General features: G+C 43.7%; 1 long non-coding RNA gene across 2 annotated transcripts in view; it reads right to left on the bottom strand.

The window, feature by feature from the left end:
- Positions 1-23,063, bottom strand: part of LOC121829477 (uncharacterized) — a 38,220-nt gene that overhangs the window by 2,572 nt on the left and 12,585 nt on the right. The window contains exons 2-3 of one of the 2 annotated variants that reach the window (XR_013051422.1): positions 13,629-13,673; positions 3,468-3,673 (exon numbers count right to left, since the gene is read on the bottom strand). This is a non-coding gene — a long non-coding RNA (uncharacterized LOC121829477). Of the gene's footprint in view, positions 1-3,467; positions 3,674-6,164; positions 6,333-13,628; positions 13,674-23,063 lie in introns of those variants that run through there. The other variant, XR_006072349.2, reaches the window with a different exon arrangement.

The following is a 23,063-nucleotide window of genomic DNA, read 5'->3' as shown; positions in this document are numbered from 1 at the left end:
TATGAAATAATTTCACCTGTCTGGGCCTCGCTTTATTCATTGCTAAAGTTAACTAGGTATACCCGCTAGGGTGACCACGATGATTAAATGAACCAGTGCCCATGAGGAACAGCACAGCATCAGCCACGTGAGCGTCACAATGAACTGACTATTGTCACAGGTACTGGCTTGTACAAGGGACACCTGTGGGACTAGGCTGGTGGCTTTCGTCCCAGTTAAAGTGAAGAGGCTGAGACCCATGAGTGTGTGCCCCTTTTTCCAGTAAAACAGCTAAGTAGTGGTAGATTTGGGTCTCCTATGGGGCAGCCTTTGCTACCAGATTACACTTTAGAGGATTCACTGCTTCCCATTCCTTCCAGGGAGAATCACTGGGCTGCCAGTTACCAGCCTGGGCTCAGGTCTCAACTTGTGTTAATTAAACACAAAATTCTCTGTTTATCTTGGTTTGTTCGTATTTATTTATTCATCTGTCTAATTAAAGACAGGGTTTCATGTATCTTAGGTTGGACTCAAACTCATTATGTAGCTGAGAATGGCCTCTCTCCACTTCCTGAATGCTGGAATTACAGGCATGCTCCTCTGACACCCAGGGTAACCAGTGCTGGGGATTGAGCCAGGAGGGTTTTTGTTTGTTTGTTTGTTTGTTGCATGCTAAGCAAGCAATCTACTAACTGAGCTATATCCCCAGCCATATTTGTTTATCTTTAACACACAAAAAAAAATCCACCCCAAAAGTTTGACCACAAACCCCCAAAAGAATGTGAAAGGTTTAGAAAATTCAAGAAGGCTCCCTCTTCAAATGTGCAGGGTTTTCAGTGCCTGCCACAGGCTGAGCTGAGCTCTGGTTCTATAAACAAGCAGAGTGGGGGGGCGGGGGACACCAGGCTCTGAGGGTTTTAGGTTATCTGCACTTCATGGCTCCTCCCCTCGTGGGGATGATTGACAGGAAGACATTGGACTGGAGATCGTTTCACAGGGTTCAGAGTCAGAAGCCTGGCAGAGCAGGGAACCTGGAAGAAATCTCATATGGTCATGAGGTAACAGAACTCCATTCATTTCCTAAACCGGAAAGGCCATCCTCTTTGGGATACCATGTGTTCTTGCTGCTTGCTACCTTCCTAGAGTTCCTCCAAGGAAGGCCTCATTAGAGGGAGGGGTCCGTGGGACTACAGAGTCCTTTTAGGAGTACAGAAGGAATGGGGTCTTGGCACAGTCTTTAGAATCCTGCGGTTCTTTCTTCACCACAGGAATTTCACCAGCCATAGCGGATCCTGATTGCCAGCTTGACTGGAGCTGAAGCCAACTAAGAATACACCTCTGGGTAAGTTGGTTAGCACATTTCCAGGAAACATTAACTGAAATGGGTAGCTCCTCCCCCAGAGTGGGTGGCGCCTTCCTTTGGAGGCCCACACACAAAGAAGTCTAAAAGAAAAGCTTGCCTGCCTGCCTTCCTCCCCTGCAGGTCAGTGCATCTGCCTTGTTGCTGCTGCTGTCCTTCACAGACATCACAATCTACGTTCTCCAGCTTTCCAGTGTGGGTCAATGGCTCTGGAGGAATCCTCCAGGCCTTCAGTGCCCGAGTGTGGCTGCGGAGACATCCAGCCTCATGGACTGAACAGATGCAGGGTTCTCAGCCTTTCCAATGTGAAGGCAGACATTGTCAGACCGCCTCGACCATACCCAGTTGAGTATTTTCCTTTTGTAACATATATCATCCTATCAATTTTTGTTCCTCTAGAGAAGACACCAGCCCTCCTGGTGTGATGTTGGCTGTTTGTCTTTCCTGTCTAGTGGCAAACTATCCTGAAGTCACCAAAGACAGTGGGCTATTTCTGGCCAGGACCTGCTTAGGCCTGGGAATAACACACAGTCAACCTTGGGGATATCCACTCTCAGTGGCTGTGGATCTGTCCCGCTGTATTGCCTCCTCTGTTCCCCAGGACACACGGCCCTATGCCTTAGGCAGAGGATGCAGATGTGCATCCTTCCTTCTCCACAGCAGCACGGCAGCAGAGCTGCTCTCAGAACTGACCAGAGGATCTCTCAAACGACAGCACCATCCCGTCCTGCCTTGGGGTTTGGCTAGCACGAGCCAATCCCACCTGCACCCCGGAATGAGAATAGGCAGACATCACAGTGCAGCTTCGAAAGGCAGAATCCAGCTGGCTATCCCCTTTCACCGTCCACCTGCATGCAGCAGCGGCCCCCATGCCACTCTGGCCCAGGGGATGAGGTCCAAGGACAATAATTACGCTGGCAGCATCCAGCTGCCGGAGGAATGTGTCGAGCGCTGTAAGGCTGGTCTGAGCCTTGTTCCCTGTCCTCCCAGCAGGATCGTGCTACTGTTTGTACATACATACTTCACCCTCATGAATAATGTTCCCATTCAAATCTGTCATGGCAGACAGTGTATTCTGGAAGCCACTTCATGGCAAAGGTGAGTGGTTTGCCGAGCGCACATGTGTTTTCAGATGCCTGCTTCCCACTGGTTGTGCAAATGGCACCCGCGGTGTCCGGTCTCTGCCTCATTGTCACCGCGTTATCCCTTTAACAGGCATGGCGGGCGCTCCCTGCGCCCAGCATGCCAGAGAATGAATAGAAACAGAATGTTTCTGCCAAGTTGGGTTTTCATTTGAGCAGAGTGAGCAGGAGAAGAAACAAACAGTAGGGAAGATGTACAACTCACACTGAGGTGAGACCGTGGCGAAACTGGGCCAGATGTCTTTGTTGTGAGGCCTTCAGATACCTCCCACAGACAGCGGCCGCACGGAGGGAGGCCATTGTGGGGTGAACTTGAAGGACTTTCCCCCCCTGTAATAAGGCTAGCACTCTATTTGGGACATGCCTCCTAAAACAGGACACTGGTCCTGCTCCACGCCGCCTGGCTCGTCTATCACGACCCTAACCTCCAACCTCGGCTCCCTTCGGTCTGCGGCACAAGTCCTATCATTAAACCAGAAGAGCTCTTTATGCCCCTGCGGGGAATATTTATCACACCTTTTTTTGTGAGAGCAGACTTTTGTATGTCTGGGTCCCTACCTCCAAAAGTGAGCCAGTGCTGCCTTCTGGCATTTTCCTCCTTAATTGGCAATTAGGCACACTGGCGTGCTCAGCTGTACTGATTTTTATTTTAAAGCGAGTATTGATTACAATTCTCTAATAAGTGTAATAAAGCAGTGGGTGGGTAAGCGTCTCTAACAGGTATGATCTCATAAGAATAAGGGGTTGACCCAGCAGTTTTAAGAATGGTGTAGAGGGCAACGCTGTGTGCAATGGCTTGACATCCCAAGGCACAAGAAGGCTGCCTGAGCCTTTTCAGAACCAGACTCAACGTCAGAACACCAGCTTCAGAGCTTTCTGGAATTTTACCCTGAGCCCAGTCGTCCTACCTGAGTCGTGGATTTGGGGTTTTCAAGTTGCTCTCTGATATGACTCAGTGGTGTTTCTTGTGTGGTCAAGCATCTTACCTGAACACGAGAAATGAGTATCCACAAGGCAGGCATGCTGAGCCCAGGGGTCTGCACGAAAGACACAGATTCCCATTGGTGTATCACTGCTGATGATCTTAATGGAACAACCTCCACGCACAGGATGGGCAGCCAGGTCCTGGGAGAGCCATCTTTGTGTGGTTAACTTCCTCTCTGTACTCCACAGGGCTGAGTGGACAGATGCCCTGTAAGGAGAAGCAAGTACTTCCTAAGCTTGATGAGTGTGCTTGCGACCCTGCAGCTCTTCCTTGGCCCCTTGGCCTTAATGCTAATGACCAAGTATTTAAGCCTGATTCCCCTTGAAGCTGTGCTCACCTCTCCCCAGAACTCAAACCACAGCGAGTCGTCAAGAACTGAGTGTGTATAGCTATGGCAATCAGCCTTAGAGTTTGCAAACACAACAACCCAGGAAAGATGGGAGGGGGGGGAGAAGGAGGGGGGGGGGGAGAACAAGGTTTTAAAAGTATAGAAATGTTTCCAGAACTTGTCCAGCTAGCAACACGTGAAGACCAGAGTCAGGCCCAGTCCACCTGACTCTCAGAGCCCAGATTGGACCGTCTGATAGCTGCAGTGACTGGGAAACACAGGTTTCCTCTGCCAGAGAGGGAGGCCAGTCTGTTTAAGATGAAAACCCTCGGGACTAGAGACACTGCTCTGCTGGTAGAGCGCCTGTCTAGCTGGTGTAAAGCACTGCTTTGTGATTGAGCTATCTCCCGAGCCTTGAGCAGGATGGGATCCTTTGGGGACGGGATGCAGCCAGCCTCGCCCACCAGCAGAGTCCCAGCTGTTCATCGGTTCCACTGCTGGGTCCATCAGAAATTTGACTGTGCAGTTACTTCTCACCTTACATTTCGGTTTTTAAAGAAAAGACAATGAGGCCTGGGCAGACGATGCAGTTAGGAAAGTGCTTGCTGTGTGAGCGTGAGGCCCCTGGTCGGATGACTTGCAGTCCAGCTTGCAATTCCAGTGCTGGGAAGCTGCAGAGAGGAGAACTCCTATGCTCATGGTCCAGCCAGACCAGACTAACCAATGAGTCCTGGATCCCAGTGGAGGCCATGTCTGAAAACAAAGTGCCCTGTGCCTGGGGAATCACACACAAGGTCAACTTCTGCCTGCCATATGTACACCACAATGAGCACAGGAAGACATCTACACCATCACCACACACACACACACACACACACACACACACAAAGACATTCCAGCTCATCTCCAGCTACATAGTGAGATAGCCTGGTTAAGAGGACCTTGTCTCAGACAAAACAACAACCACAAAAGGAGGTGGTGGAGGATGGTCAAGGTAATTCCCATTCAGGCGACTTCCTCAGTTCCCTCTGAGCCAATACTGACATTATTGCAATGCTCTTCAGTCATTAAGGCTGCTTCTTTTCCCAGATGAATATTGCCTGATCTACTGTTTTTCTCTTGAACACTAATACAAACCATTTTTATATGTCCTTCCAATTCTATTACTAAATTATTTGATTAATAAAACCAAGAACCTTCACTGACCATGCAGAACATGCTCTGCCAATCACACGACTATATTCATTTTGTTCCTCACTGCGACTAAAACACCCATTATAGACAGTTGAGTTTAGTCCATCACAGTGGGGTATGAATGGCGCATTTCAGAGCAAGGCAGCTCACATCATGGTGTGGCCAGGGAGCAGAGAGGCAGAAACGCCAGCACTGAGCTGGCTTTCTCTTCTTTTCTCTTCAATCCATCCAGGCCCCCAACCCATGGAACGATACCACTCACATCCAGGGTAGATCCTCCCTCCTCAGTTAATGCTCCCTAAAATCACTCTCAGAGACACTAAGTGATGCCCCTCAGTCTTCTAAATTCTAAATCCAGTCAAATTGGCAATGGAGATGGACCATTACAGAGCCTAAGGAAGACCTCAAACCCATCATTTTCAGCACCAATGCCCTATGAACACTGCTCACATGTGTGTGCTGTGGCCGAAGTTACAAATGTGGCCATTGTTCATATATTTCATAACATTTCCTCTGGCCAAAGCTCCATGATAGTCCGGGTCACCATCATTCTGAATACTCTCACGGTCATATTCATGTTTAGATCAATCAAGTCCACTTTCAGTCTCTGCCGTATTGAGGGCAACTTAAATTTTCCACGTGTTTAATCAATCACACAGCCTGAGGAAAAAGTGCATGTGCCGATAGAACACTGTGGTAGACTGTAATGTACTTTACGTAGCATATATGCACTAAAAGAAATCAACAACCTCAAGAAGGATCGGTTAAAAGCCTCATCATCCCTTAATTCACGCTCCCCCCCGCAAAAAAAAACATTTTACCGTGATTATTTGGGTCTTGAATTTCTTCTTAGAAATATAAATTCTTCCAAGATGCTCCTTTGTAATGGTGGTAAGTTTTATTTGTTTGTTTGATCAATTGAATTTTGACTGTGTTTGGAGTTTGTTTGGTTTTTGAGACAGAGTCTCAAAACTATGTATTACTAACATCCTTCCTCAGACCCTAGAGGGCTGGGATTACACATGTCCACCAACACAGTCAGTTTAACATACTGTCTTGACTGAGAAAAGAGGACACACAATACTATCCAGAAAAAGTAAGAACTCTAAAGGTAAAGTAAATATGTATGCAAAAACTTAAAGATCTTTATCCAAATTTGAAGTACTTCTTGCTCACCTTTCTTGTCCAGAGCCCACAAATGCCTGTTCAGTTGATCAAGAGGTCATTCCCCTTTGCACTCCACATGAGCCCAGCACATCTGCATTCATTACTTGTCTCCTTGCTGAGACCGAATACCTGACAAGCAGAAACTTGAGGAAGAATTCATGCTGGCTCAGCATTTGAAGTGACACTGTCTATAATGACACGAAAGGTATATGACAGCATCAGCATGGAGCCACAGTCCCACCACATCCAAGAAGTGGGGCCTGGATACAACCTCAAGGCCAGCCCCCATGACTCAGCCCTCCAGCAAGCATCCACCTCCAAAAGGTTCACAACCTTCCCAAATAGCTCTGCTAGCTGGGGACCGAGTGCTCTAACACGTGAGCCTGTGGGAACATTTCATATTCAAGCAGCATTGTACTACGAGAATCGGGAAAATGTCCAGGGTGATCATGAATTTCTAGCCACCTTCTCCAAGGAGTTGGTTCAAAAACCTGCCTATCACCTGAACCACAAGAGAGGAAGATGACCCTGGCTAGGTCCATAGCTATCCCTAACAGCAGGTCAACACTCCAGTAGAGGCAGCTGTGTAAACACCTGTCTTCCAGAGAGTTCAAGCCCATGATCGTCGTGGCAGTGGGTATGGCTGCCAGCAGACAGGCATGGCATGGGCATAGCAGCTGAGAGCTCCATCACAAGCATGAAGTAGAAAGAAAGAAAGCTAACAATGATGTAGGCTTCTGAAAGCACAAAGTCCACCCCCAGCGACATACCTCCTCCAACAAGACCACACCTCCTCATCCTTCCCAAACAGTTCCACCAACTGGAGATCAAGCATTTAAATATATGAGCTTCTGGGGGCCATTCCCATTAAAACCACCATAACACGTTCCTTGGGAATCACCATAGTAATACTTAATTTTTCTTGCATGAGTGGAAATTTTTCTCATATGTTCTTATTTATTTGAAACAAAAAGAATTGACAGGGCATAAATTTAAAAAGTAATTATTGTGGGGTTGCAATGTGGCTCATTTGGTAGAATACTTGCCTAGCATAAGGAAGTCCTGGCATGATGGCACAGGCATGTATCCCTAACATTTGGTGTGGAACATCAGTATCAGAAGTTCACGCTGATCCTTGGCAATAAATATATAGGGAGTTTGAGGCCAGCCTGCAGGACACAAGGCCCTGTTTAAAGACAATGTCATTGGTCTTTGATGTCAGAGCCTGATTTTGACTAACTAAACTCTTATGATTACACATAACTTTTACCCCCCACCCTTTTATTTTCCTGGCTATCTGCCTAACTGCCCAGAATCCTTTACTAACTGAATCCTTTACTTGCTCTCCAGGAGCCAAGCAGCAAGTTTCTCTTTCCTCCACTTATCCTGAAATACAAGTGGAAAGGGAACAGGCCTAACATGAGCACCCTGGCCACTTGTTACCTGTGATTAGTTCTCCTCTAGAACAGACCAGAAGTCGAAACAATACTGCTTCCAATACACCTCTGGAATCTTCTAGAAATAGCTCCTTACCTCTTTGGCAGAGTCTGTTTAATGAGTCAGCTTAGAAATTTTGAGTGTAACTTTTTATGTCAGATTTGACACCTAAGTTTAGATAATCATCTTTCATTTCTAAAAGCAGTCAAGAGGAAGACTACATGGCGTCCACTTATATATTGTCTCACTTTTCTTATGTGACCTATATTTGAAAGGGAGGGAAAAAGTAGTGCTTCTCCAGGGTGGCTGTAGTGCTCATTATCTCTGTCATCAGAAAGCACTCATTAAAACCTAACTGGGCAGGTGCTTAGTTAGATGGTACCTGGAATTTCAAGCTATAGTGAGCTGAGAGCAGAACCCATGATGGAAGACACTGGAGTTTGCAGAGGGTTTCACTTCACACCTTTGAAAGTATGTTCAGTCCCAAGGGATTTGTTCTGTGTGAGTCTCCAGATATCGAGACATAAGATGAGTGGGAAAGGGAGGGATGGTACGCATGCCTGCTGCAAACAGAGTCTAGAGTCTCTCCCTGAAATATAGATATGCACATATCTACATTCCCTGAAATAAGCCCCTGTAATGAAGGCATCTCCCCCTAGAGACCTGTATATTTAATTAGAATGGATTTCTGTACCGCTTGGCTCACCAGGATAGCCTCAAGAGATGAACGTCTTGTTATGGGAAAACCCAAGAGATTCAGCAGCCAATCTTTCTCCAGCATACTTGGTACAGAGGGTGTGGGAAGCCCAGGATGCTCTGCTTGTGATGAAGACACAGACTGGAGTCCCTGCCTTCTGGCCATTTTTAAGAACCCGAGTGTCCCATTGTTTGCTGCCTCAGACACCTCTGCATCTGTGGGTCAGAGCTGAAACCTTCAGAACCTAGCCTTGACCCTCAACCGTGGCAACTGAGCAAGAATCTCCCTGCCACCCCTGTTCATGCCATGATGGTTCCCATACACAGTGCACTGAGGTCCTTCAAATGCAAACTTCACCGTCTTTCTTCTCCAATAAAAAAAGACATTCCTTCTTACAGCCTAGGCTGGTCCATTGTGTTCTGTAACCCCTTCTGGAAAAAGTTTTAACATGGACTATTTACATGGGCACTTATGGCATAAAAAAATGTAACGGTTTTTAAGGAGATGATATTTTGAATAATTTCACTTTTTGAAGCTAAAACACAAATAATAGGTACTGAAATTTTTTATACAGCCAAAAATACAAATTAATGCATATCAAAATATCTTATGTTTACACTGATCCTTTCAGTTGACAAAATATGAATGAATCTTTAAAACAATTCTTTGAGGGATGCTAAGACCATCACTTACATCCAAATAGCAAAGTTTTCTGTCCTCTACTAAATTCAAAGCTATGAAAAACTTGCAGGTTTATCTCTGAAAACCTTTGACTTACATTGGAGGGTGTGTTAAAATATGTCTGAAAGTGCCACAGATGCACACACATGCCACTGTAACCACTCTGATTGTTTCTGTCAGGTAACTAGAAATTTCTTCTCAAAAACTTATCTATTTCAGTCTGATTAAAAATGACCAGGTATCCCGTGGAAGCTGTATCAACCTGGGTTCCTGAGTCAGAGCTTTTGTCCAGCCCGTAGAAGCTGCATGATAGAACGTTTTCTGTCACTGTGTGGAACAACTTGAGATGATCGACAGGGAAAAGTTTCCCTTTGTCTCTTGTTGCAGGTTACACTCCACAGACACTTGTCCCTATGTCCTTGTTTCTTTGAGGGTGTGGCTACACAGCACATCATGGTAAGAACATGTAGCAAAAGGGAAACTATTCATTTCATGGACAACACATATAGAAAGGATGGACAAGAGAGAGAGAGAGAGAGAGAGAGAGAGAGACAGAGAGAGAGAGACAGAGAGAGAGAGAGAGAGAGATCGAGATCTGAGGTTCAGGTCTATCCAGTGACCTAACTTCCTCCCAGTAGACTCCACCTCCCGAAGGTTCCAATGCCTTCCAATAGCAGTATAGGCTAGGAACCTGAAGGTCCAAACTATACCTGTGATTGGTGACACTTTCAAGTATTTGTATTAAGGAAAGTGTGTCAGAAGGACTTCTGCCTCAGTGTGCATATACCCTAGACTACCCAGATGGTCACTAGTTCTTACAGTAAGCCTTTAGAAAAGTGCTGTGTCAAGATGCTTACCAAACAAACAACACATTCTCAAAAACAAATCCAAAAGGCATTTCCCAGGACCTAGCAAATGAACAAAGAATAAAGTAAAGACCAGGCTCACTCTAGAGCAGGAAGTCGTCAATGCTGAGCTGCTGGGAGTCAAGTTAATTTTTAAATGCTTTGAGGTGATTAGGAAACCAGCGTCACTCTAAATGTAAATAACTCCCCCATTCATTTCCTCCAAGCTGGCTCTGATGCGTGCAGTCTCCGTCTACTGAACCCGCTGATGGACTGAAGCTCTGCAGCCTAGTCCATAATTAACCCCGCCTCCCACTGAAGCCTAGGCTTAGCAGCCACACTTGCAAACACAAGCACACCCAGGACCTCTTTCTTGACAGGTTCACTGGGGAGAAAGTTGGTTTGTCACCAGAAGCCTTATTAAGATCTCAGAGCCACTCCGTGTTGCTGATGGATGGCTGACCAAATATTTGGCTGAAGGTGGTGTCGTTTCCTTCAATCAACAAATCGGAGAAGTCATGTAAAAGAACATCCCAGCAATTGAATTTTTGGTCCCTTTTTCTGATAACAGTATTTCTGTCCCTTCAACTCCTGGCTTCTGGAAAGAGCCGGATGAATTATTTATTTCCCACTAGCTCGCTCCAGCTCTCTCCCTGGGCAGGCGCTATTCATTCCTCTATCTTATCGTAAGGAGCCAGGTCAGCCCAGAGCCGAACTAAATCACGACTGCTCGGTGTTGCTGGCTTTATGGGTCTGGATGGCCTACTTTATGATGTTTGTACTTCCCTGCAGTTGGTGTGCTAGGCTAAGATTGTGTAACTGCTTTACCCCAGGAACCCTCATAAAAATGAGAGAGCCAGCTCATAAACCTACCCCACTGCGTGAAACTGTAAATAGCCTCCCCAGGAGCAAGAGGGACCCAAGTCTCCTTCGAAAGTGCCAGGGATGCTCCCACAAGCTGGGGGGATCCTGTTTGTCCTGGGAATGGCAACGCCAATTGTTCTATCCGTGTTTTGCAACCCAGCACCATTTCCTCTCTCCTGTTTCCCTCCGTGTCCACCCTGCCACTGTTTGCAGGCACAGGAAGAGCCCGGAGGGCTCAGATGAGGACAAGGTCTCTGCAGGAGCAGTCTGTGTTGACAGGCCTGGTGACTATCCAGCCTTCTCCTAGCTGTGTGTGCATGAGTGATTAAATAAATAAACACCCTGTACAGCTGCTGTTTTGGCTATCTGTTTTCAAGATTCGGGGATGTGTTCTAGAACGACCTACTGGGAGCCTAATATATTGAGCCGACGTGGGCTGGGGGATTATTTAGAGCTCCACATTGCTTATAACACTCCTATGGCTAACGCACTAAAACATGCCATTTATCTTCCTCCACCGGCCACTAAAAGCAGTGTACCTTAGTCCAAAACAGACCAAAACGGTTGGGGGAAAAAGGGCTCCGCCAGTCAAGTGTTTGTCGTGCAAACACAAGGACCTGAGTTTACGCCCCAGAAACCCACACATAAATCTGTGCGTGCTGTGCGTGCTTGTAATCCCAATGTTGGAGAGGCAGAGACAAGCAGATCTCTGCGGCTCCCTGGCCAACTCACCCAGCCGACTTGGTCAGTTCCAACCCAGAGAAAGATGCTGTCTCAAAAACAGAAGGTGGACGGGTTCTGAGGAACCATACTTGAGCTTTATCCCTTGTCTCCAGACAAATGTGCACCTATACAAGTGCCCCACCACACCCCAACACATAAGCAGCCTTTCAGGTGGTGGTGGTGGTGGTGGTGGTGGTGGTGGGTTAGAGCCTAGAGAAACGGCAGATGACATCACAGCTGTGCATTCAGTGGGGGAAAGCCTAGCCTGTGCTGCCCTGGCTGGAGAGGTAGCTTTTCCACCTGTTGGCAGTATGGAATTGAGCTGGAATTAACTGCAAGGTAATACATGCTTGACCATTCCTTAAGTAAACAGACTGAGAGAGGCTGTGTAAGGGATGGCAGCCTACAGCTGTGGCTCTCGAAGGTGGCGTCATATCGACATCACCTGGAAATCTGACAAAATCCAAGTTCTCAAGCTTGTGATGCAGACAATTTGAGAGTGAGGCATGGGAACCCTCCCCAGGAAAATGTGATGCCACTGAAATTAGAGAAGCACTCTTGGGAAGAATGAACACAGAGCCAGGCAGGAATCTATCACATACAAATTTTCAGGAAAGGATGGGAGACAACATCAGCTGCTTTGACAGAGGCCGTGAGCACCCTTTTCTCCAAGAACTCTAGAGCTGTGCCATTCTTCGACTTTGAGGGGCTTACACTTTTGTCTCCTCCCTTCTCTCTTCAGTTTAAGGCAACTTTTTCCTGATGGTTTCCCTTACTGCTGAAGTTTTCGGGTAAGGAGAGCTTGAATTAGAAAACAAAAGGGTTCTATACCACCATGTACAGAACAAAAAAATGGTGAGGCCAGAACTGTTAGTGGGAAGCTCAGATAGCATCAGCTCATGGGACCATAGATTGTGTCAGAAGTCATGAGGAACCAGAGGGTTCATCTCATTGTGAGGCCACAAGAGACTAGCAGGGACATCCCATGCTCCAGAAGGGCATCCCACAATGGATCAATAGATGGCTAAGAAGGGACATCCCATCACAGTATTATAGGAGACACCCCATAATGGGACCATAGGAGACCAGAAAGCATATCATTCCATCATTAGGTCATGGGCATCAATTATGGCTTCTATTATGGGGCTGTAGGGAACAGAAAGGTTATCCCATTGTGGAAACATAGGAACCAGAGGGAACATCCATCCTGAGGTCATCAGAAGTGTCTGCTCATGGGAATACAAAAGGTATTCACTCACACATTCATAAAATAGCGTAGTTACCCTTGGTTAGAAATTAGATCAGATGAGGACTGTCTGAAAGTCTCTATATAACACCGAAACTTTCTCTGGGAAGAATCTGCAGAGACAATTAAATTGAGAATGGGTTTTGTTTTGTTTTGTTCCATTGACAAGAGGCATAAAGCATCTATCAAAACCCAAACCCTGATCAAGGGAGAACATAGCTCTTGACATCTAAGTCTGTGGGTGTTTTCTATGGTTCAAAAGCAAGAGGCAGCTACTGAAGGTGGGCAGGGTCACTGCAGTGAGTGCCCTGGGCACAGGGCACTGTCACTGGGCACTCCCTACATCAAGCTCACCCAACAGAGGAAACCAGTTGTAATTCAATCATTTACCCTTAGTTGTGATACATAAATCCTTCTTGGAAGCCAGAAGCCTTGCACTCCGAAGGAAAATAGATAGGCTTGACCCAAGTTTGGAGGAAATGGTTAAATTTGCAGTTGTATCTTGTGGGGTCACACCTGCACCCCACCATCTTTAACATGCCCTACCCTGACTGGAATTCTTCTTCCAGTGATGCTCCGTAACAGACATAATCAGTGCTGGTTGGATTCCTCCCTGCAAGTCTGGAACTCAATGCTCATGTTATAGACTCAGGATTCTCACTGAGTTCTACCTGCTTGCCACTGCCATTTTCTAGGGTCAGAAACTGTCTGATTGAGCAGCACCTCTTGGTACAAGAGATTTCTGCTGTTTTCTTCTGAGAGTCATTTTTGCTCATCTGGCCCCAAGGAGCAATTTATATCCCTTCACTCTCCCTGCCCTCCACCCAAAACTATTTTCCCACTGAGGATGAAATTCTAAATGAGAACATTCTTAACTTGAAGAATGCTATGGTGTTTAATCAGTCATTGATTACTGGTTGACAGATTGGTTGACTGGCACCCAGAGCATAAATCACTTGGACTGAACAAATCATTCATACCATCAACCATCCTGTGTGTGGTCTTCAGTCTTCTCAGTGCAGAATCTAGTTAAAAAGAAGAAAGTCAGATTGATTATCCAGGGAGGCGGGGCTGAGCTTGCTGACCCTCTCTCCTGCTCAGGCCTTTTGAGAAGCTACTGTTCAATGTCTGTTGTAAGCACAGTCAAGCCTAAGAGTCCCCATCTCTGAGAAATGCCTCCCTCTGTGCCTTGCTGCTGTTACTCAAACAAACTGCTGTGACTTGCAGTAACCACCTTGAGAAAGACAAAGGTCATGCTTAGCCTCCACTGAGCTTCCTAGGTTTCCTAGACGCATAAAATCATAAGGGTGCAGACGGCACGAAGCAAGTTAGGCAGCAAATAGGACTACCTGGGGACAAGTGTGAAGTTGGAGGGACAGTGGTGTCGGAGGTGGGGGCTGGGGAGGTAACAGAGTACATTGCACACTTGCATGAAAATGGCCTTACGTAACCCTATGTACTAAGATTAAACTAAATAAATAGATAAATAAGAAACAAAACAGAGCAGGGTGGGGGAGATAAACCTGGCAAGTGTCCTACTGACTTACCGCCTTCTCAGTTTTGAATGTAAGGTGGGATGTATTTACAAAAATGACCTGAATTTGAACAGGGCCAACTTATTCAAATCCATGTTCCTGACTAAACTACATTCTCTTCTTACCATATTGTTTTCTACATTTATGCAAATATGAAGTTCTTTCTGATGTCAAAACTAATTTTAGGTTGTTTAGGTTCATTATCTTGCTGTTTTTTGAGACAGGGTCTCACTCTATAGCTCAGGCTAGCTTAGAACTCACTGTGTAGCTCAGGCTGGCCTTCAACTTACAGCAATACCCCTGCCTCAGCCTCTCAAGTGTTGAGCTTATAGATGTAAGCTACCATGCCCAGCTTTTAATATCTGTATGTATGTATGTGTTTATTTATTTATTTGTTTGCATTCATATTTGCGTGTGTGTGTGTGTGTATGTGTGTGTGTGTGTGTGTGTACATACAAGTGCACACATGCCGCAGTGCATGTGAGGAGTTCAGAGGATAGCTTTGTGGATTTGGTCTTCCTCTTCCCATCACATGAGTTCCCAGGATCAAACTCAGGTCATTAGGCTTGGCAGCAAACACCTTTATCTACTGAGTCATCGCAATTCCTAAAGTTCTTTTTATTGCTAACATGGAGCTAGCCACCTGGAGCGTCAGCCTACTATATTCATAATGTCCGTGGACCAGACATTATAGTTTTAGGTTGGCCAAATGAGAAAACCAGTTCATCACCAAGGGCCGATGAGAGGTCGGGGCTAGTCAGTGGCAAGAAATCAGTGAAAACTTAAGAGTCTGGGCTCTCAGCCTAGCTGCCCTGGCTAACCCAGGTAACCCTTTAGAAAGCAGAATGACACTCTCTCTTAGACTAGATGGAGTCAACTCTCTCGACTACTCAGGCTGCTGGAGTAACTTTCCCAAATGAATGGATTCCAGACTGCTAGAGTGCTCACAGCAAGCCGTTTCAAGAGCATCTCTTCTTCCCAAGCCCTTGCTTTCTGTTTGTTGGCTTGTTTTGTTTTCAGTGATGAAAATCAAACCCAGACCTTCCAATGAGTGAGCTTTAAAGGACATTTTACGATCACAGAGAGGAGAAGGTTAGCTGCTGTGTAATAAACATGGTGGCTCAAGAACAGCCTTAACTGAAGAGTTCAGGGAGGCTGTGGTGAGTCCCACACGGAGGGAGGGTAGCCCTGCTCACTTGGAGCCACTTGAAATGGGGAAGCTCCTGGGACAGCAGGACTAGCTACTGGCCTCCCATCCTCTCAGCTGAACCCCTGTCCCGTCCCCCCCCCAACCTCCGCTTTCAGGTGCATCCTGAAATCATTTCCAGAGAGTAGCAGGCCAGTTCTTCACTGCCCAGGGCCCAGGGACAGGAGATCTGCCACGCTGCGGGAGTGCTCATAATTATGTAACTGGCAAATGAAAGTGTGGAGAAAAATCACCAGGAAAGCTTTCATTTCGAGGTATCTCTAATTTGTGCAATTATGTAAATGCACTGTGCAGCTCTCTGCAGATTTATTACTGCACTGGGACCACAGATACTAAAACTGCCCATCACTGCACACTTGGAATATTTATATATATGCACAGAGGGAGAGTGAAGGAGCAGGAGAATGGCCTCATTTAAATATGTCAGAGTTGGAACTACTTGCTCTTGACCCATGTTCTGAACCTTACTCTGAAATGGGACAGGACTTCTGAACTAACTAACCAGTTTCACCCTGAATGGGATGACTGGCGAACCCTAAACAGAATGCAGTCTTTATTTGTCCCATCACCAAGACAGGGTACCAGACAAAAGCAATTAAAGAAGCCAGGGTTAATTTGGGTCTAGAGTTCCAGGGCATTCCACAGTGGTAGAGAAAGCACCGTGGCAAGAGTGTGAGGCAGCTGGACCATTGTGTTCACAGCTCAGTTCTCTCTCTCTCCTTTTTATTCACTTTGGCACCCTAGCCCATGGGATGGTGCTGACAACCTTCAGGAGGGATCTGCCCACCTCAATGAACTCATTCTAGAAACTTTTCCATAAATGTGCTCAGAGGTTTGTTTCCATGGTGATTTTAATCACATCAAGTTAGCAATCAAAATTAATCATCAGAGAATTATCTCAATGCACAAAGCAAGGACAAAGATGGCATGTGAGTGACTGGGGTCTGGAAAGGAGAACACACAAGCACTGTGGGAAAGATGGCGGAGAGGAAGGCTGGTGACGCAAGCCACATGGAAGCCTGGTTGGCTCCTCTTAGCCACTGTGAAGGGCAGAACTGATTCAGTCTTTGCAGTGCCTTGGCTAACCATCCTCCAAGGCCTCAGGCACCATTGGGAGCCAGGGAAACACCCAGGGAGTAGAGACTAGTCGTTCACTGGGACGCGGCCCGGGAGAGGATGGTGGGACCCAACTACCTTTCTCTTTCTTGGCTTCCCCGCCGTCCAGGAGGTGAGTAGTTCCACCCCAGGATGTTCTTTACAGAGCCAACCAACCACAGACTGAAACTGAATTTTAAAATAGGCCTTTCCATTTTATACAATATGTATGTCAAGGGTTTTGTTGAAATGAAAGTGGCCAACTCCCCTTTTCACTTCTCAGGGGAGGGCAGCAAGGTGTCAAGTTGAAGCTACTACAAAGGCTAACCGTTTTCTCTGCCACCACTCTGTAGCAGCAGTGGCTGATATCTTGAATTGCATCTCATTTTTCCTTGTTATTCAAAAGTGTCATGACTAGATTCTGATGTCCAAGTAAAATTACATTCCACCTTTTGTTTTATATACTACTACTCAGCACTGTAGATGTAACCAACCGTCTTATTAAATAAGAAACACAGAAACAATGTAAAAGAGAAAGCCGAGAGGTCAGAGCTCAGAGCTAAAATCTCACCCTTCCTCCTGCTGTCCCAGCTTCGCGAAAAAAAGACCTACTTCCTGTCGGTTCGTATTTTTAAAGTATGTTGTTCTGCCTTCTCATTGGTTGTAAACCCAAACACATGACTGCCTCGTCACTGTCTGAATGTACAGCCCCCTAGGTCTTAAAGGCATATGTCTCCAATGCTGGCTGTATCCCTGAACACACAGAGATCTTATGGGATTAAAGGCGTGGGCCACCACCGCCACACTCTTGCTATGGCTCTAATAGCTCTGACCCTGAACACACAGATATCTATGGGATTAAAGGCGTGTGCCACCACCGCCACACTCTTGCTATGGCTCTAATAGCTCTGACCCCCAGGCAACTTTATTTATTAACATACAATCAAATTAATATTTCAGTACAAATCAAAATAATATTTCAATACAATTAGATTACCACCACATTTCCCCTTTTCTATTTTAATAAAAAGAAAAAAAGCAAAAGGTTATGACTAACAAAAGAAAAACTATATACAAAAGTACAATAACTATATACAATATATACAAGTAATAAATACCTAAACAGGTATTTGACGAATCAGAGAAAATAATTCCATTATCTATCCTATTTTGATAATTCCAAGATGTATCTAATGTACTTTCTATCCTAATTAATTTTCAACTATAACTAACTAATCTTCAACCATAACTAACTAATCTTCAACTCCCTCAGAGACCCAAGAAGGGAATAATAGTAGCTAACAAAAATAAAAACAGGAAGTGCATGCAAGCAACTTCCAAAAAATTTTGTGAGTTGACAGAAACAGCCAGCTGCCTGGGCAGTCACCTGAGGTTTCTCCGCAGTGTTGGGGCATCATCTTCAGCCTATAGGCTTAGTGTATCTGACAGACTCATTTGTGAAGTAGGATGTACACAAGGTCAACAGTTCAACCTCACATTGGGTGAGAGCAGTCCACGTACCAGAAACACCTGAATTCCACTAGTGTCCTGTCATGATTCAGGATTTTAAATTCTGGAAATTGTTGACAGTTTTTTAATTCAGCTGTCCATACTTCTTGGCTGTGTATATATGGCTTCATCTCAGCATCCCCTTCTTCTCCACATCCCTCTATTAAATGCCAGTCTACTTTTGAGAGGCATGAGCTTTCAGCTGCTGTTCCATTGTACAACAGAATCCATCGGCCCTCTGCCTGTTAAGCTGCCTTCGAAGAAAAGGGCACCGTACCTTTTCCGGATGCAAAGGCCACTTCAGGGATGGGGCCATATTGTCCTGGCCTCAGAAGATGCCTTTTGATAAAGCCATAACCACACTTGTTTTGGCAAGAATCAGTAGTCCCTTGTTTCGTGATCTGTCTGTCCATTTTGTCCTGTTGATTCGAGGATACTTTGTTGTCCAGTGGCTAACTTTTGCCAGAATGAAAGTTGACTCCATATGCAGTTTCTTCAATGCCCATATTTTCTCTAAAGTAGATTGGTACTGCCAGGAGCCGACATGTCTCAAAAAAGAAAAATTTTCTAAGTTATTAAAACATTTTAAATGCCATATTCTGTAGATCTCTGAAGGGTTTGAAGATGACCTGTCTAAAACATCTCTGCTCAATTTTTAAAACATATCTAATATGACTACAAGTTCTATGATAATGTCTAACTACTAGCTTTCATTTCTTTATATCCTAATAGTTGATAATAATAACATTCAAGGATCAGAAATTTGCATTACATTGTTAAATGGATGGGATAAATACAATTAGAAATATACATATAGCATTTTCTAACAATATCAGTTTCAAATTTGTGTACAATATAAAACAATTCAATCCAATGTAAAGTATTTAAAACTAGTAATTGTCTTTTTCTTTTCTTTCTTTCTCTTTTTTTTTTTTTAAACAAGAACCTTAAATCTAATCTCCTTTGCTTAGCCTTTTTCCTAACCCTTGACAATAACTTGTAACCAACCCCTCTAAATACTGAAAATTATCCCAGACCCAAAACCCATTAAAAAGACCAAAAAACCACCCGCCCCACACCACCTCTTTGGGAATGTGGGCGTCGTATTCTTAAAATTGCTTCCTGCTGGGTATGGGCGAAGTTTTCTTTATCCTGAAAGAAAAATTTTAGGTTAATTGTCAAATTCTAGGAGAGGTAACTATATCCTTCATTATCCAGTCTGTGTATAATGCCAAAGTTGAGGGTTTATCTCAAGTCCTTATTCAAGTAGTCTTTGAGACTGGATCATCTCAGCTAGTCATCTCAAATTTGCTCTGAGCACCTTGTAGTTCAAAGCTGATCTATGGATGATGTTTGTCAGCTTAATGATATTATTATTGTCCACGTGGAATTGTTGTTGTTGTGGGGCCCCATCTTCTTTCTGGAGACTTCAGTTGATATTAGGCCTGGCCGTGATTTCCTGCAGAAAACTGATAAGAGACTCGAACACAAAAACATATATATGCAGCTAGCCTTTTTTCTAGAATTAGTTAGTACTCTATGTGACCATTCATATCTTAACAAAGTTTAAAATGTATATATATATATTAATCTTGTAAATTTTGATATAAAATTTATACTTTGAGAAAAGTTTAAAGAATCAGAATAGAATCAAAGAGTTGAGATTAGTAATAGAATAGTCCCTTAATTAATTTTGCTTTTGTCCTGTACCATAGCAGAAGATGGCTCTTATTCTGGCATGATACAGGGAGTTTGCATTTTCCTTTTAACAACATGCTTGATTTTAAAGAAGGAGAGAGCCATTCTCCAACTCCAAAGTCAGCTTTAAATTTTAATTGAACTGGGACTATTAGAAAACCAAGAGTGTTAAATCTTTAGAGAAAAGCAGAAACAAACATTTAGGAAGACATAAAATTTTTTTAGATAATATATACCCATACACCGTTTCACTCTGTTTCTTGGGATAGATGATTTGTCCCTTTTCTTCAGTTGTCTCATTTGTCCAGTGTTCTTCAGATTCCTTAGCCTTCATTCTCCTAAAAGACAAAAACAAAAACCTTTCCCCAAGACTAATTTTGGGGATGTTCCTTTTTGGCAAGTTATTATCTGATGAAATGAAAAGGCATGTTTTATTGATACAAGTTAGTTTAAATTGGATGTTCATGCTGGTTGATGAACTATCACCTCCTCTAATTAAGAGGTCTCTCTTGTTCAAATCGAACCTTTATCAATTTTGATGGTACCCACAGCTTATCTTCTCCTGTAGAAACAAAAGCAAAACCACGTCCCCAATGTAATACATACCCTGGTTTCCATTCTGAGGTCAGCACATCCTTAAAGTATATAGGCTGATTTAATTCTGTAGTTTTTTCTATTATCCAATGTCTCTCTGCAGCTGTTGTTCCTTTCTCATTGGCATTCAGAAAATTCAAAGTTAGAAGAGCATTATGCAGTCTATTTCTGGGGGTTTTTGTTACCCATTTCTGTTTATTTAGCATATCCTTTAGAGTTCTGTTTGATCTTTCTATAACTGCTTGACCTGTAGGATTATGTGGTATGCCTGTAATATGCTTTATATTGTAATAAGCAAAAAACTGTTTCATTTTAACAGAGACATATGATGGAGCATTGTCAGTTTTGATTTGTGCAGGTATACCCATGATGGCCATAACTTCTAGCAAATGAGTGATTACAGAATCAGCTTTTTCAGAACTCAAAGCAGTTGCCCATTGAAATCCTGAATAAGTATCGATAGTGTGGTGTACATATTTCAATTTTCCAAATTCTGCAAAGTGAAACACGTCCATCTGCCAGATTTCATTTCTCTGAGTACCCTTTGGGTTACATCCTGCTGGTAATGGCGTCTGATTGTAGAAGGAACAAGTAGGACATTTCTTTACTATTTCTTTGGCTTGTTGCCAGGTTATGGAAAAATCCTTTTTTAAACCTTTACTATTGACGTGATGTTTTTTATGAAATTCTGAGGCCTCCAGCACATTTCCTATCAATAATTTATCAATCTCATCATTGCCTTGTGCTAGAGGGCCTGGCAGACCAGTATGGGATCGAATGTGAGTTATATATAAAGGATGATTCCTTTTCCTGATTGTATCTTGTAATTGAATAAACAGTGAAGTTAATTCTGAAGCATCAGGGATAAATTCTGCAGTCTCAATATGTAACACCACTCTTTCAGCATACTGAGAGTCAGTTACTATGTTGAGAGGTTCTGAAAAATCCATTAATACCAACAGAATAGCATACAATTCTGATTTTTGAACTGAATTATACGGACTTTGAACCACTTTACTTAAATTTTCTGATTTGTAACCTGCCTTTCCTTCTTTGTTGGCATCTGTATAAAATGTACGAACTCCAGATATGGGTTTTTGCCGTACAATTCGAGGCAAGATCCAATCAGCTCTCTTTATAAGATCAATTCTATTGCTTTTGGGATATTTGCTGTTAATTTCTCCCAAAAAATTACTGCAAGCTCTTTGCCAAGGTTCACTTTCTGTCCATAATTTTTCAATGTCCTCCTTAGTTAATGGTACGACAATTTCTGCTGGGTCTATGCCTGCTAATTGACGAAGTCTCATTTTTCCTTTGTAAATCAAGTCAGAGATTTTTTCCACATAAGTTTTTAATTTTTTATTTGGTTTATTTGGTAAAAATATCCATTCCAATATAATATCTTCCCTCTGCATTAATATTCCAGTAGGAGAACGCCTAGAAGGTAAGATAACCAAAATGCAATCCAGCTTTGGATCAATACGATTCACGTGTCCTTCATGCACTTTCTTTTCTACCAATGCTAATTCTTTCTCAGCTTCAGGTGATAATTCTCTTGGACTATTTAAGTCCTTGTCACCTTCTAAGGTTTTGAACAAATTAGTCAGTTCATCATTTTTTACTCCAACAATAGTTCGTAGATGAGAAATATCTCCAAATAATCTTTGAAAGTCATTAAGAGTCTGTAGTCTATCTCTCCGAATTTGCACCTTTTGGGGTCTAATTTTTTGTAGCTCTATTTTATATCCTAAATAATTAATAGAATCTCCTCTTTGTATCTTTTCAGGAGCAATTTGTAATCCCCAGCGAGGCAAAATTTTCTTTACTTCTTCAAACATTATTTCTAAAGTATCTGCATTTGAGTCAGCTAGTAAAATATCGTCCATATAATGATAAATTATAGATTTAGGAAATTTTTTACGTATCACTTCCAATGGCTGTTGTACAAAATATTGGCACAGAGTTGGGCTATTCAACATTCCCTGTGGGAGGACCCTCCATTGAAATCTTTTAACCGGTTGAGAATTATTATAAGTAGGCACTGTAAAAGCAAATCTTTCTCTGTCTTTTTCTTGTAAGGGTATTGAAAAGAAACAGTCTTTTAAATCAATAACTATGAGAGGCCATCCTTTTGGTAACAGAGTAGGCAAAGGCATCCCAGATTGTAGAGAGCCCATTGGCTGAATTACTTTGTTAATTGCTCTAAGGTCTGTTACCATTCTCCATTTACCAGATTTCTTTTTAATAACAAATACAGGAGAATTCCAAGGGCTGGTTGATTCTTCAATATGCTGAGCATTTAACTGTTCTTCTACCAGCTCTTCTAAAGCCTGGAGTTTCTCTGTTGTTAAAGGCCATTGCTGGACCCATACAGGCTTGTCTGTTAACCATTTTAAAGGTAGAGCTGTTGGTGTCTTTGGAAGATCATCAGTTATTGTGCCCTGTTCTTGTATAATATGGATGGCTGGTGACCACTCATTAGAACAATATCTTCTAATATTTCTCTCAGTAACATGTGCTAGTTTATGATTTGTTTCTGAGATTGGAGGGATGTTAATCTGAGTATTCCATTGTTGCAACAAGTCTCGACCCCACAGGTTCATAGTTATGTTAGCCACATATGGTTTTAATTTTCCTCTCTGTCCTTCTGGACCTATACATTCGAGCCATCTTGCACTCTGTTTCACCTGAGATAATGTCCCAATTCCTAACAGTTGAACGTTTACCTCCTGAAGAGGCCAAGTTGGATGCCAAAATTCTGGTGCAATTATGGTAAC

The sequence above is a fragment of the Peromyscus maniculatus genome, chromosome 5 (genome assembly GCF_049852395.1).
Source record: "Peromyscus maniculatus bairdii isolate BWxNUB_F1_BW_parent chromosome 5, HU_Pman_BW_mat_3.1, whole genome shotgun sequence".
Taxonomy (NCBI): Eukaryota; Metazoa; Chordata; class Mammalia; order Rodentia; family Cricetidae; genus Peromyscus; species Peromyscus maniculatus.
Note: the sequence above shows the minus strand (reverse complement) of the source record. Positions and strands in the feature narration are given on the sequence as shown.